General features: G+C 38.6%; 1 protein-coding gene across 1 annotated transcript in view; it reads right to left on the bottom strand.

The window, feature by feature from the left end:
- The window catches only part of TLR3 (toll like receptor 3), a 34,087-nt gene that overhangs the window by 6,425 nt on the left and 13,814 nt on the right, over positions 1 to 13,848 (bottom strand). The gene's annotated exons all lie outside the window — the stretch shown is intronic.

The raw sequence follows: 13,848 nt of genomic DNA, 5'->3' as shown, positions 1-13,848 counted from the left end.
TGTTTCTAACCCATATAGTAGCATTCATTTCTGCAGAAGAGTTATGTTTAATAATCTTTCTAAATAAAGACTTTTATTTAAAAGCAATATTGTCTTACATAAAAATAGGTATGTTCAGAAAGCCGCCAACTTTATCTATTATCAATGAAAATTTCCAATCACTTTCTCTTTTCTGATTAATTTTGCATTGCTTTAACATGCATAAAATACAATAAGTATGACAAATTCTACACAATTCTCTCAATGTTAGCCATTGAGCTCTGAGCTTAACTGCATGTAAAATATTTATAGTTATATGCAGTAAAAATACATAGTGTGCCACTTATTTCTTTTACTGTTCTTGACAGTGTTTATTTTACAAGTCAATCACCCAAAATTCTGTCTTTCCATCTTATAGAGAAAGAAGGAATACCAGGCTATAGAAACATGTATGAGACAATAAGAGCACACAAAATAAATCAGTACAAACCTAATCAGAGAAAGAAATGGAGAAGAGCCAAGGTGTAGAGAAGACACTGCCTGTAGGTTCAATACATTTATCCATATACTTTCAGGAAAACTTACACATTTGAGAACTTATATACTCCACCCTATATCTTTTGGTCATTTACATCAACATTGAAACTAATTTTCAATGGCTCTACCTGTTTGGTCATTACATTTCTAATGAATCTTGGGCTTTTTCATAGTTTGTCCACTGACAATTTAGTATCCATTAGATTTAAATTCACCTGGTAATCTTGTAATGAGACTACTGCACAAGGAAGAAAATTAATTCCATATAAATTCTGGCCAGAATGGAGCTGTAAGAGCTCGGAAGGGTTTGACAAGCCTTCTGAGTCATAGAGCTTGTCTAATTAAATGGCATTTCTGCTAATCAAAAGAAGAGTCCTCTGTATTTTCCATATTTTTCTCTACAGAATTAATCTTTAGTAGAGGGACAACATATTTTGTGAGTGCTTTGCAGAACGGTTTTTTCATGCTTTAGCAGAGGGCAGTAAGCTTAGGTTCCTGTCTTCAATTTTTTTCTTCTTTAAAAAATAAAACGCCTATAATTTCAACTCGGAAGCTTTAAGTGTCTCCACAATTTTGATACACACATATCTGTATGGCCTTCTGCCAATAAACTTGGAACCTACCTAACAACCTCAGTTTACCAATGAGTTCAGTCTCAGCAGGATGAGCTCCCAGGCAGAGAAGGTCATTAGTGCCCCAGTACAGAACAGGCTACAGATGGGGATAAACCTTCCTAGACTTAACAGGAAGCTAGAAGAGCTTCTCAAATGAGTAATTCACAGGAATTATGAGCTTTCTTACTTCTACAACTCCCATTTTCCTTTGCTAGTGTGAAAAACGAGGTTCACTCTCCTGTGAGAATTTAAAGGGTTTAATATAAAGGCAATAAGAGACACATAAAATAAAGCAAAGGGGTAACAGCCGGGTGCCTTGGCGCTCTGCCAAGAGCACACCTGATGCTAGAGGTGAGTCCTTTTTATACCATTTTTACTGTCTGTTCTCTATTTATATTCAAACTTTTCCCGGAGCTGTTCTGCATGGCCACTCCTTGGGCCCGCCTTTTTAGAGCATGCGTAGTCTTCTGCCTTGCGGTTTTATTTCTTTTGATTCTTGGGGTTGGGCCCGCTTGGTAAGAGTCGATGGTAGGGTGGATCTCTTAATTCTCCAGACAGGCAGGGCTGATTGCAGCTTTGGGCCTCTTTGTCCCCCGGGCAGAGCAGTGATAAGGGCTCTCAGACCCTCCTGGCCACCCGTTCTCCGGGCGGAGCAGCCTGTGGGCCCTTTTGTTCTCTGGACAAAGTGTTGATTAGCAGCTCCTTGGGCCTCATCCTCTGCTCGCTTGAGAGGTTATCTTACTTGCTCACACTTGCTAACATTCTTGCTAAAAAGAGAGAAAACTACATCCACACAGCAAAAAGCATTTCTAACATTATATAATATCTACCTTTATACTTGCGAGAAGCCAACATTATAATATATGTCTATAACACTAGGAACCTGTGTTTAATTAATATGATCGAGCCTTGACAGAGTATTGCACATTAGCAAACAATGAAACAAGAAATTTGAAGAGAAATTAAACCAACACATTTGTATAGAAAAAAAGAAAAATTCTTCATAACTGATGTTTTCTAAAGAGATGGATTTCCACTAGCATAACAAAACACTCTAAGGAATTGACACGGTAACCTGCAGCCAAGCAGGAGTTGAGCAGGTCTGACCCCAGCAGAGTTTGACTCCATAGCTGACCTGCCTTTTCAGAAGGGACACATTAGGACTGCTCCGGTGACAAAAACGTCACATTATAGTGGCCAGAGGGGAACCACATGACTGCCTTTGTGGGAGCAACCTGGCCATCTAAGGAGAAACATTTGTAAAATCCAGTGCGAATGGGGATACAAGCAAGGGACAGAGGGACCTGAAACATTGCAGAGGCACACACAAAGGACTACAAAAGATGGTTTAAAATAAACCTTAATGAAAAAACAATTCCCTGCTGGGTACTGCATGTCAGGGTGACCCACATCCTGCAGCTCCTATAGCCTGTTTCTCCACTCATCTGCCACTGGCTAATGGGGAAGAGCAGTAAACTCTCAGTCCTGCTACAGCTGCTGCCAAACACAACATCCCTGTCCCTGTAGCTGAAGAAAACAAAGGACCGTTGTCCTACCTCTTTCCTCTGCACCCCAACTGCTGGAAACACTAAGGAAAACAAAAGAGAAGCTTGTCTGTGACAGAAGCTTGCATCCTGATCTGCATAATTCTCAGGGTTTGTTTTAGGGTGATCAGAGAATCACCCAGCAGTGATTGCTGCTGGGTTCTGCAGCAGTTGTTGCCAGCTCATCTTTAAGTTTGAAAGGCAGAAGAAATGTACTGCACAATCACAAAACGGGTTCTTTAGCTGACTTCCAGCAAGGCCCAATGGGTTGCCTTTTCCTGTTTTTTTTTCATTGCAAGAAATCTGGAATCAGCTTTCGGTGGTTTAGCTTTGGCTGGGGATCCAATGAAGAAAGCACACATCCGTTACCAAACTTCAAGGACAGCGTGTCAGATGGGCAAAAGAAAGAACTACAGATTTAGCATTACGAGCAAGAACTTTAAAATCTGGCACTGACTTGGCTAACTTGCAAGTTAAGAGAAATCCAGGATCAAGGAAATCACCCAAACTCCTGAGCAGCACTTTGCCTTTGCACCTCGATATTCACATTTATTACTAAGAAGTGAAGAATTTTACCGACTCACCTCTGCAGGCTTTATCTCCTTCTGTCTGGAAGCATCTGCACTAGTTCCTCAGCACACGAAAACCATGAGGAAACACTCTGCCCACTGCCGGAAGAAGTGAAACCGAAAGTGTGGCCAGGCGCGGCGTCGGCAGCGGGCGAGCGGGGGGGCGGCTCCGCAGCTGGCGGGACGAGCATCCCCCGGGCAGCGGCAGCCGCGGCTCCCCCATCCGCCCCGAGCCGTCCTGGCACGAACGGTTTCGGAGGTGCTGAGGGGGGAGATAGCTCCTAACCTCAGAGCTGGGCTGCTGCTTGTGGTTGCTGACCACAAGGAAACCGATTTAAGCATGCAGATGTGCACAAGTGAGCACATCTCACGATCCTATTTAAAACTCAGTTACAATTTATTCCTGGCTATTTCCAATGTCTCTGAAAATCCTCAAGGGCATATCCTGAAAGCAGATATCCTGACCAACAGATTACTGACATAGGAATATTAGTTTTTAAAGTCGAAACACAGCACCAATGTTTCCTACAGAGCCATGTACAGTATTCCTTTTAAAAGGGAATTTGATTATGTGAGAGAGAAGTATATTTCATGTCTAAGAGAGAAAATAAAATATTTTGTATTTAAAAAGATCAAACCAACAAATTGTTTTTAAAAGTCCAAGTTAAAGTTTCAGGTTCAGCTTTCAGATGTGTGTTGTCTTCATACTGTTTGTGAATTTGTGTGTCCCTACTTTCCCAAGGACTTGACCATCAGTTTCCTGGCGGGGACTTTCTCAGTACCACCTTCTGGACATGACAAGAAGTGCTATTGCTTCAACTACATTGATATTCATAAATATTCTGCTGAATTCATCCAGCTGTACTTAGGACACACCAACACCTGAGGTCAGCTTACATTTTTAGGTAGTTGCACGGTCCCCTTTTAAGTGAAGAGCAAGTAGCTGCAGACTAACCCAGAAAATAATAAGCTTGGGCTTTAATTCTTCATTGGAAGTGTTTGAAATTATAACCTACAGGAATGTGTTAACTGCCTGCCCATCAGGAGCTCTGGGGAGGGAGGGACCTTGTGCTGGTTTCTACACTTTATCCCATTAAATCTATCTATCAACAGATTTGCTGTGAAGGAGGCTGGCTGGGAGATAGGCTGGGTGACTAAGAGGTTGCAGCCCTTACTTCCTACTTCTCTTCTCTGAATTCTTTCAGCAATTGCCGAATATAAATTAATTTTTATTCTTGGAGTTGGGATGCAAACGGAGACCAGAACCAAGTTCCTTTGGAGCTGAAAGGCTCTAAAGCCTTTCATTCCCATTTCATGAGTAAACCTTGATCCTCTCTTTCCTCTTGCTGTGGGAAGGGTAAATTCCTGTTCCGTGCTGTCCTGTGGGCTTGTGTCAGGATAAGGTCATTTGATCAGAAGCACAGCCACCTGAAGTCACATTAAGTTAATCTGAAGAGGATTTTAGCTTTGTGTATTGTAATTCTGTTGCTTTAGAACATAGAAGATCACATTGATGGTAAGAAACATAATAATTAACAGCCTTTTCAGATCACTATTCCAACATAGCAATACTGTCGGGTATTTTATCTCTCCCTACACCCTACTCATACTAGAGATAAAATGTACTCTTTGATCTCACCTCACAGTTTATTGCTTCTCAAACCTCTCTTCCCTGTACACATAGGAGACTATTAGGAAGCTACAGTTGTCCCAGGCACAATGGAGGAAAACCATCTAATGCTGATGAAGCTGTTAATTTTTTCAGTAAGGCCTTTTCAACACTCTAGCCTTACAAAAATATCAGTGGCTCAGGGAGAGAACAGCACATGGATGTTCAAAAGCTCCACTCTTTTGGAGCTCTTGCACTGGGGGTAAGAACATTTATTTTTAGTACAGAAGATTTCAAAGCAATGAAGCTCTTGTAAACATTTTGCAGTGTGGTTTACAAGAGCCAGCAGATAGTACTGTGCAAGTTACACTCGGGGTATATGGAACCAGTACAGATTCAGCAAGTATGGTTGGCAGTTCTGAGGCAGACAACAAAGTGGATACATCCGTGCTTATTTCAGTGGTGTACAATCTCATCAGGTTCCCAAGTTGCCATAACTCCACCGCGTAACTTACTTTACCCCATACTTATGTTTTCAAGTGCTGAAAAGAACAAGACATCACATAGTGAAGGGCATAGTCAAGCAATTCACATGTCCAGAGAATAATTTAGTATACAAAAGCAGCACAAAACTTAGGCAAGGCTCTCACATTGTGCTCACGGTAAGCTTAAGTGAGGTGGTTCTGAATAGTGACAAAACACAGTCAGGCAAACAACTGGAGATGTAGCCATTTCACTTAGGTGTTTAAGAGCAGAGTAACCAGCAGCTGCACAGACCCAGCTTAAGCTTATTCGGGCTATAAACACAGGAGGGTGGGGATGTATGTGCAGTGTCTCACGGAACACTCCCGGAGCTAACATGCCTCCAAAACTGAGCCTAGGAAAAAAGGAAGTCTACAGATCTTACCTGATCTTCAGATACGAAAAAAGTGTATTAGCTTAGCACATGGCTGATGGGGCTTCAGTGTTTTTGTAAACTGCAAATCATGCTGCAAGCATCAGGGGGAAGACCCAAAATGAACCCATGTCGACTCTTCCAGTGACTGTCAGCCACTCAAAAGGTGAAAGCATTGTGGTTGGATTCAGACATCCTATGCAGCAATGGACAGGTTCATGCAAACAGAATTTAGAGACATCTGGAAGTGAGCACAGCTACCAGGAGAAAGAAAGCAGGAAAGAGCAGACCTGAACAGTCTTGACAGGAGACTTCCTGCAACAGCAAGGCAGCTAGAAGGGAGGACAGTGTGGCAGATAGATTTAGCTTGGATCTGCCTCCTGAGACAAGAATAGATGCTTCTTCTCTTGTTATTACATGAATTTGGCTAAGTTAACTGTACTGTTGAAGTATCTAGCAGGTCACATGACTTTTAGTTGCAATAGTTCCTCTAAGGCTGCTCAGTCAATCTGCTAATTTACGAGTTGCAAGAATTAAATTTCATTACCTTTTTGTTGACACAAAAGTGGAAAAGAGTATGTGAGGATTCACAGACAGAATATGTTCATTAACGTTCTCCCAAACCTCAAAGACAGAAGAATTTCTTCCATGAATTTCTTTTTAAAATTCCTTTTGTGGAATAAAAAAAAAAAAAAATTGTGAATAAAATCACATGACCTGGGCAGGTAGCTGAGAACTCCACCCATTGTTTGGAATTTAAACTATCTCATAGCCAGCCAAGAGCAGTGGCTCTGACTAAAGTGTTTGTCACCTGGAAGCAACATTCAAACTGCTAGTGAACATCCACAGATAAAGTACAGCATTGTCTCATCAGCTTTGACACTGTGGTGTACACTTTTCTAATGTGTTGCACTGGCTGAAAAGATCAACTGCAACTGCAGAATAGGTCACATTACCTGAGCAGAACAGGTATCTGAAATATTCTGGCCTGTAAGAGCATTCACAAAAGCTCATTTCACTACAGTTAGGTTGCTTTGCCCAGCCTAGCCAGGAGGCAAATTAGAGAACTGAGAATTCAGCTCTAGGATGGATTCCTGTTCAACCACCTCTCCTCTCTTTATTGGGACAGTTACAAAAGCAGCCTTTGCAACTCTTTTCTCTTCATCTTCCACTGCTCCAGCAAGGATGCATCAATACTAGCACACATATTATGTCAATGCCTTTGCTTTCCATCTAGTGCATTCTAATCCCAAAGAGAGAACCCTGGAGCCGGACAAAGGAGAAGTCAGTAACTTTTAAGTTAACCCTTTAGTTTAGAGAAGATGAAAAGGATTAAAGAAGGGCAAAACATTTCACTTCATTATGTCACCATTTTATAAAAGAGGTCTCTCAATGTTTCATGTTTGCAGCAATGGATTCATTTATACTATTGCTCTTAAATGTTTTAGCCTTTTTTCATAAGGAAGTAGTAAAGAAGCTAGAATTTAGGACTTAGATATTCTTGTGTTGTGGAAATATTTTTGTACCGCCAAGAACTCTCACTAAAACGTGACAGCCTTCCTAAAATCTTGTTCTTATCCAGATTTCTCAATTAAGCATGCATATTAAACATTGATTTGCAATAGTTTCTATTTAACAGCATCTCCCCACAGTATTTAGCTGTCTGGTTTCAGAATCCCTTCCTTTTTTTGCTGTTCCCCCTTTTTCTGGCACATTGTCATGCATGTTTTCACAGTATATTTCCAACAGGAAATCTATATCCCATTGCAGGTTATATACAGTGGCTGCCATGCCAAGTGGTTTCACTGTGAACACAGGAAACTTTAATAATAAAGTAGAAATTCCATCATTTGATTTATACTCACACTTGCAATGCAAATAGCAAACATTAGGACAAGCCTACCACTTTTAGAAATATTTTCCCACTATGCTTTGAAGGCAATGTAATCTCTGTCTTCTGAAAGTAAGCTGTATTTAAAAGAGCCACAGCTGCATTTTAGCTTTCCATTTACTAAAACCTCTATCCAGTTATATCCAGTATATTTTTGCACTGATTTTTTTTCCTGAGGAGTCGGTGTGGCCTCAAAGCCCTAAATGCTCAGATTCCCTTCGAGCTCACAGAAGGTAAGATGCACAGAAGTAAATAACTGTGCAAACACAGCCAGATTGTCCACACTGTTTAATTCCTCACCCCCAGGAATTATTTGGCTGGGCTGACAGCTGACTTCAAATCCAAAATTGCTTCTTTAAAATGGCCCAAGTACATGTCTTGTCCACACCTATTTTCTAATGTGTCTCATGAAAATATGGAAACAGTAGCAAGAAGTTATTCTTTAGATTTCTTTTCTCATGAAAATAAATATATTTCATACCCTGTCAAATTTCAGTGGTATGAAAGGAGGCACTATCAGCTGCCAGGTATTAAAAAGTTTCTAAGGTGTATCACAACAGACACATACACAAGTTGCTGCATCTAACTTAGAAGGTAGCAAGCAAATCATGAGCATGCTTTTAAATGCAGTGAATATTGATTGTGAGCCTTCTGCAAATATCATTGTTTACATGGACTTCCTACAGATGATCCTTCTTCTGTGTATTCTACCTAACTGTGTGGGATTTTTGGCAACGCCTTGTTTAATTGTGAAGAATATTTGCACATTGCTCTCAATAGGTTTTTTTTGTCTTAGATTAACTACTAAAATCAACATAATACAATTTTAGTTGTAGTTTTGAGGTTGCTGAGCAGGATAGCCAAAGAAATTGTAACACTCCTTAGAAAACCAGGTATTTTCTGGTATCTGAACAACCATTTGGACAAAGTTTTTGAAGAAGAAATACCAAATAATTTCAACTTCCTCATTAAATTTTGACATGTTAGAATTTATTTTAGTGGTGGTAAATATGACGTATATAATCTTAAATGTAACAAATATAACACAAAAATTATGAATTCAGTAAAAGTATAGGATGAAGCACCATGATTCAATGTTCTTAAAACAAAACTTGTGTTCTACACATATTTAAAATTTCTATTTTTCATTCTGAATCCAAGAGAACACAGCAGCTATTTGAATCCAATGAACAGCTATTTTAGGTCCATTGTCAACAGTGCCATTGTAGCCCACTCTTTGCAAGACAAACCGTTAGAAAATCGTTCACAAAGAAAAAAAGAAAGGTCAATTGTAGATACAAAAATGCTAGTAGCAAGGATTTTCTTGCTATTTTCTAAGTCCGAGAGAGGCTTTTCTCTCTCACAGAAGAGGTAGCAGAGTTATGTAAACAATCAAATACCTGCAACCTTGAGAAGTCTTGTTTATAGTATAGTAGAAAAATATTTTGACAATGGATGTTTTAGGATTTTAGCCAATCACCCCCAAGGGGTGGCTGATCCTTGTCCAATTAGACTATGAAGAAAAAAGTCTATAAAAGAGTTTTAAAAATAATTAAATAAAACAATCTTGCTGCACAATTCCTGCCTGCTGGATCTTCTCTCCTCCTCCTCCCTATGGCTGAGGGACATGGTGATATACCCTAGGGCCCAGGCCTGCGGTAGTAGTCAATCATAACTTCTAGCAAAAATATCAGGCTTTAACTATAATCTTGTTAGATTGTGCATTAGATTATTACCAAATTCATCTACAGACCTTAAACATCTATTGTTTTTCTAAGATTAAGAATGTGAAAACTTTTATCCATAAATAAATCATGAAACAATATCTTTCAATTCCTTTTCCTAGCCATAACAAAGGCACAAAAATAGAGAAGTGTGTCTTATTGTAACTGGCTAAAAAAAAATACTAGGTTTAACAGTTGATACACACAATTTCATTTACTTAGTAAGACAAGTTTTATGTAAGTAGTGGAAATATGACTATTTTGGACAGCAATTTATCTATTAAAATTTGTGAAATTCAGGAAAACATTTTAAAAACAAATTATAAAACACAGGGCCTGATTCAATACCTTGAAACTAGAGACTTTTACAGTTTTTTTTCTGTATTGCACAAAATGCATTCCTTAAGGTCAGTTTCCTCTTGCCTGCAGCTTATTGCTTTGAGCATACAAAATAAATTTTAAAACATTTGTTTGTAAATACAAATAGGCATTTGCATATAAATATGTTCCCATGCATGGTAATAGCTGTGCTGCTCTCCATTAGCCATCCTGATCAGGGGATTTAATTACCTAATGCACCAATAACTTAGCTGTAATTTCAACCCAGTGGGGAATTTAGTGGAATAACAGCATTACATTCAGTCTAATTTGCATTAGGGAAAGTAAAACTGCAGAACCATGTCAGGGAAGTGTGAGTCACTGCTCTGTTCAGCGCAGCTAAAACAGCATGTCTGTAACATTGGAAACTGGTTATCTTCCAGGTTTCTATTTTCTAAAGTATCAGGAGGTACTTGAGGATAATATAAATGGGCAGAAAAGGCAAAAAGAAATCCTGCAGTGTGTTGTGCATCTATGCAGACAACAGAAAATGAGATAGAGTTTATACACTTAAAATGTGGGTCCTTGCTGTAGTAATGAGGCCACCCAGGCACACAGAAACATAAGCATAAGGACCAGGGATCAGAACAGAGCATATAGAAAAATTCCATCTAAGACTGGCATCTTGCTCCACAACAGGTTACATTGGGTCAATTCTGACCTAATTTACCAGAAATAAGGATTTATCATTCGCTGCTAGTAACACAGGAAGTATCCAAGATGATCTGGCAATTGAAGGTCACCACAGAGACTGCTTAAATCTGCATAATGAGTTTTTAATATCCATGTGAAACCTTGTGTTATGCAACCAATTGCTGATCATTGTTAATTAAAAAAAGATACTGGGAGCTAGAAAGATTCGGCAAGAGATGATTTTATATTCTGCAAAAAATCTTGCCAAGCAACACAGCCAAATAAAACCTGTAAGTGACAGTCCATGTCATTGGGATCTGCTTCCTGCTTTTACAGTCTAGATCAGGAGGATCTGCAAAACATCTGCACAGGCCATTGTCACAGACCGTGAAACACTAACCACAATGTAAGGAACCCCAAACCTGCAGTACAAATTTAAAAGCAAAGGGAATATTCCATGGGAAGAGTGCAGGAATGAGAACATACATTTACATACATAGTAGCATCCTACAGTAAGAAAATTTGTTATAGGCCTGTCTATAATATATACAAGGCATAGAATTATTAGAAAAATTGTCACATGAAGCAAGGCATTGTCTCCTGTCAATTGATAGCTTGTTTATGGTGTACAGATATTACACCATACACTTACTTGAATTTCTGGGTTGCTCAACAATACAGAGATTGAAGTATTACTTTTCCAGGAAACTAAAGCTATTTTTAACAGAAGAATGTGAGATTTTAGAATCCCTGTATTCTATTTCTCCAAAAAGGAAAATGCAAACATGTAACATGTTAATCTATTGGTTGTAATTATGTCATTCACATTATGCACAGTCGAAAACTGTCTTTTAGAAAAAAGTTTATAGGCTTCTTGTCATTTGATCAACAGAAAACAAGCAAAAACTAGCAGTCTGATATTTTTCTGGATGTGAAGATAGCCTGAAAAAAATTCTCTATCCACTGATTTAGTTTAGTATTTTTTGTTAAGGTTTCAATTCTGTCTTCTGCTTATTGGATTATAAACACCAGGCTACTCATTTGGAAGTTGCTTAAGGAGAAAGCAAGTGTAAAAAGACAGACAGCAACAGGAAATTATGAGAAGAGAATGAAAAAGTTCTGTGAAAAACTGTTACATTAATTTTATAGCATTGCAGTCTGTAGAAGCAATACGACAGTGAAAAAAGAAAAGGGCAACTTGCCAGGCAGTGCTTTCTGGACTGTCTAGAAGCTTCTGAAGCAGCAGTTTCTGCATGTGTCTTGCAGGCTGAAAATTTTGAGAAAGATGTGATGGGTTTCACCAGCCTGCAGCTCGTTGCCCTGACATCACTACTGAAGAGGAGGGAAGTAAACCCAGAACATTTAGCCAAAACACCATACCTGTGTTCCAGCCTCCTTGGGGCCATTCCCTTTGGAATATTGCCTTTTTTGACTGCCTCAGCCTTAGTGCAATTTCTTTACAATGTTTCACTCCCATGTTTGTACTGTTTCTGATCGTGTACACATGTGAGAATAGGATTTGCACACAAATATCATTGACAGTTTAAATTTACTACATAGGCTGACCTTCTGAAGGTCATGTATTAGGCAGTAGGAGTTCTTACATCTTTGCCCTAATGCTACCCAACTGAATAAACAAAACCCATCAGGAATTTCTTATTAATTGTCCAAAGATTGTCTACAATTATAATTTTGCCATATGCACCTGTCTAGTTAATAGCTCCAACCTTTTGGACATCCTGGAATTTAGGTGAGAAATGAAGTCTCAGTATATCTAAGTAACCTACTTCAGTTCAGCATGCATGGCTATGTCAAGCATACAGTATAATCCATATTGGGGAAATAAAGTATATAGGCTGTGTTGCCTTTAGTGACCTCACATTATTTTTTCATTGAAATTACACCACATATGTTAGGTGTTGTATTATGTTCCTCATGCCAGGCTGCTCCTGATCACACTGGGAAACACTTTGTAAAATCAGGTTCATCTATCTACATAAATATGGCCATAAATCAAATTAATTTCTCTTCAATTGAAGTTCAGCATCTTTAATCTGTATACCTAATATCTGTACCTGCAATGAAAATAAAAGCATGTGTATATAGCATCAGCCAGAGTGTCTCAAAACAGTTACTTGTATCCTCCAAACTACATAGCTGAAGTTTCTCTAACTTCTAAGAATCTACTTTGAAAGTGATATCCCTTAGTGTATTTTATAAAGAGACAGTGGATACTGCGCATCTCTTCTGATCTGAATTCCTTGTGTTACCAGTATTGGAAAAAAAAATAAGCCCAAACAAACCAAAACCTTAAATTAAAGCTCTGAAACAAAAAATGAGCTTTTCGTTTGGAGAAACCATAGGAGGCAGTAAAGACAGCAGATTTGATCCCAGATAGTACTAGCTGGCCAAATATATAAGCATTCATACAAATACTGAATAGGTTTCTTGAAATTCCTTGAGATTTTGAGACCTGGAACTATTAGTCACTGCTTTATTATGGCTAATAGTTGAAATACAAATAGATAGATACAAAAATAATGGATCCAGAATAGTTTTTAAATGTTTTGTACTGCATTATTTAGCAACTGACCTAGTAATGGCACTATGAGAAATATATTTTTGTAGGTATTTTAATTATAAGAAAGTTAGGAAAAATGCATTGAATCACTTTTTCTGTACAAGAGAGTAAAATCATTTCAAAAGCATAGAGCTGCAATTGGTGCTATTGGCACTATTCCACCCCACCCCTCCCAAAGAAAGCTATTTATAACAGGAAATGTCACATTTTATTATTTTGAAAAGGCAGCATAGATATATCAGGTTAGCAGTTGCCCTTACTCATGAAGGTGTCAAATTTGTCAGGGTTTAGTACTCTTAAAGAACACCACTAGATGTCAGCAGTAGCTTTCTGAAAAATGCAAACGAGCCGGTTGGTTTCTATTTAGAAATCGGTACAAACCCTTAAGGTAGCTCACTAAGTCCAAAGTTCTTTACGGAAAATGTGTAACTGATCCTGGAACTGGTTCAGAGTCAGGGCTACACGGCTGGCATAACTCAATTTGTAAATTTAGAATTACGAGAAATTCCACAATCTTATCCTTAATAACTGAACATTTAATATAACTAGAATGAATCATTTTATTCAGCTACCCCAAGAAAAAAAAAAAAAAAGAAGGCAGGACCACAGCCTATAGAATCTGATATATGTACTGCAATCACTACTCATAAGCCGTCTGCTGCTGCTACTGAATTTACCAGAATTTTATCCAAATAACATAAGGAGTAACATATGGACAGTTTTATAACAGCATTTTAACAGTTTTATAACAGACTATGTCCTGTAAAATTCAGAGGTGCGTCATTATGACAGTGCTGAGATACCTAAAATATACATGGCTTATTATTCCTAAGGTAAAAGCCTTAACCTTCCCCAAGTCTGCCCACAAACTATTCATATGATTTTCTGGTGGTG

Source organism: Coloeus monedula (genome assembly GCF_965178545.1).
Source record: "Coloeus monedula genome assembly, chromosome: 5".
Taxonomy (NCBI): domain Eukaryota; kingdom Metazoa; phylum Chordata; class Aves; order Passeriformes; family Corvidae; genus Coloeus; species Coloeus monedula.
Note: the sequence above shows the minus strand (reverse complement) of the source record. Positions and strands in the feature narration are given on the sequence as shown.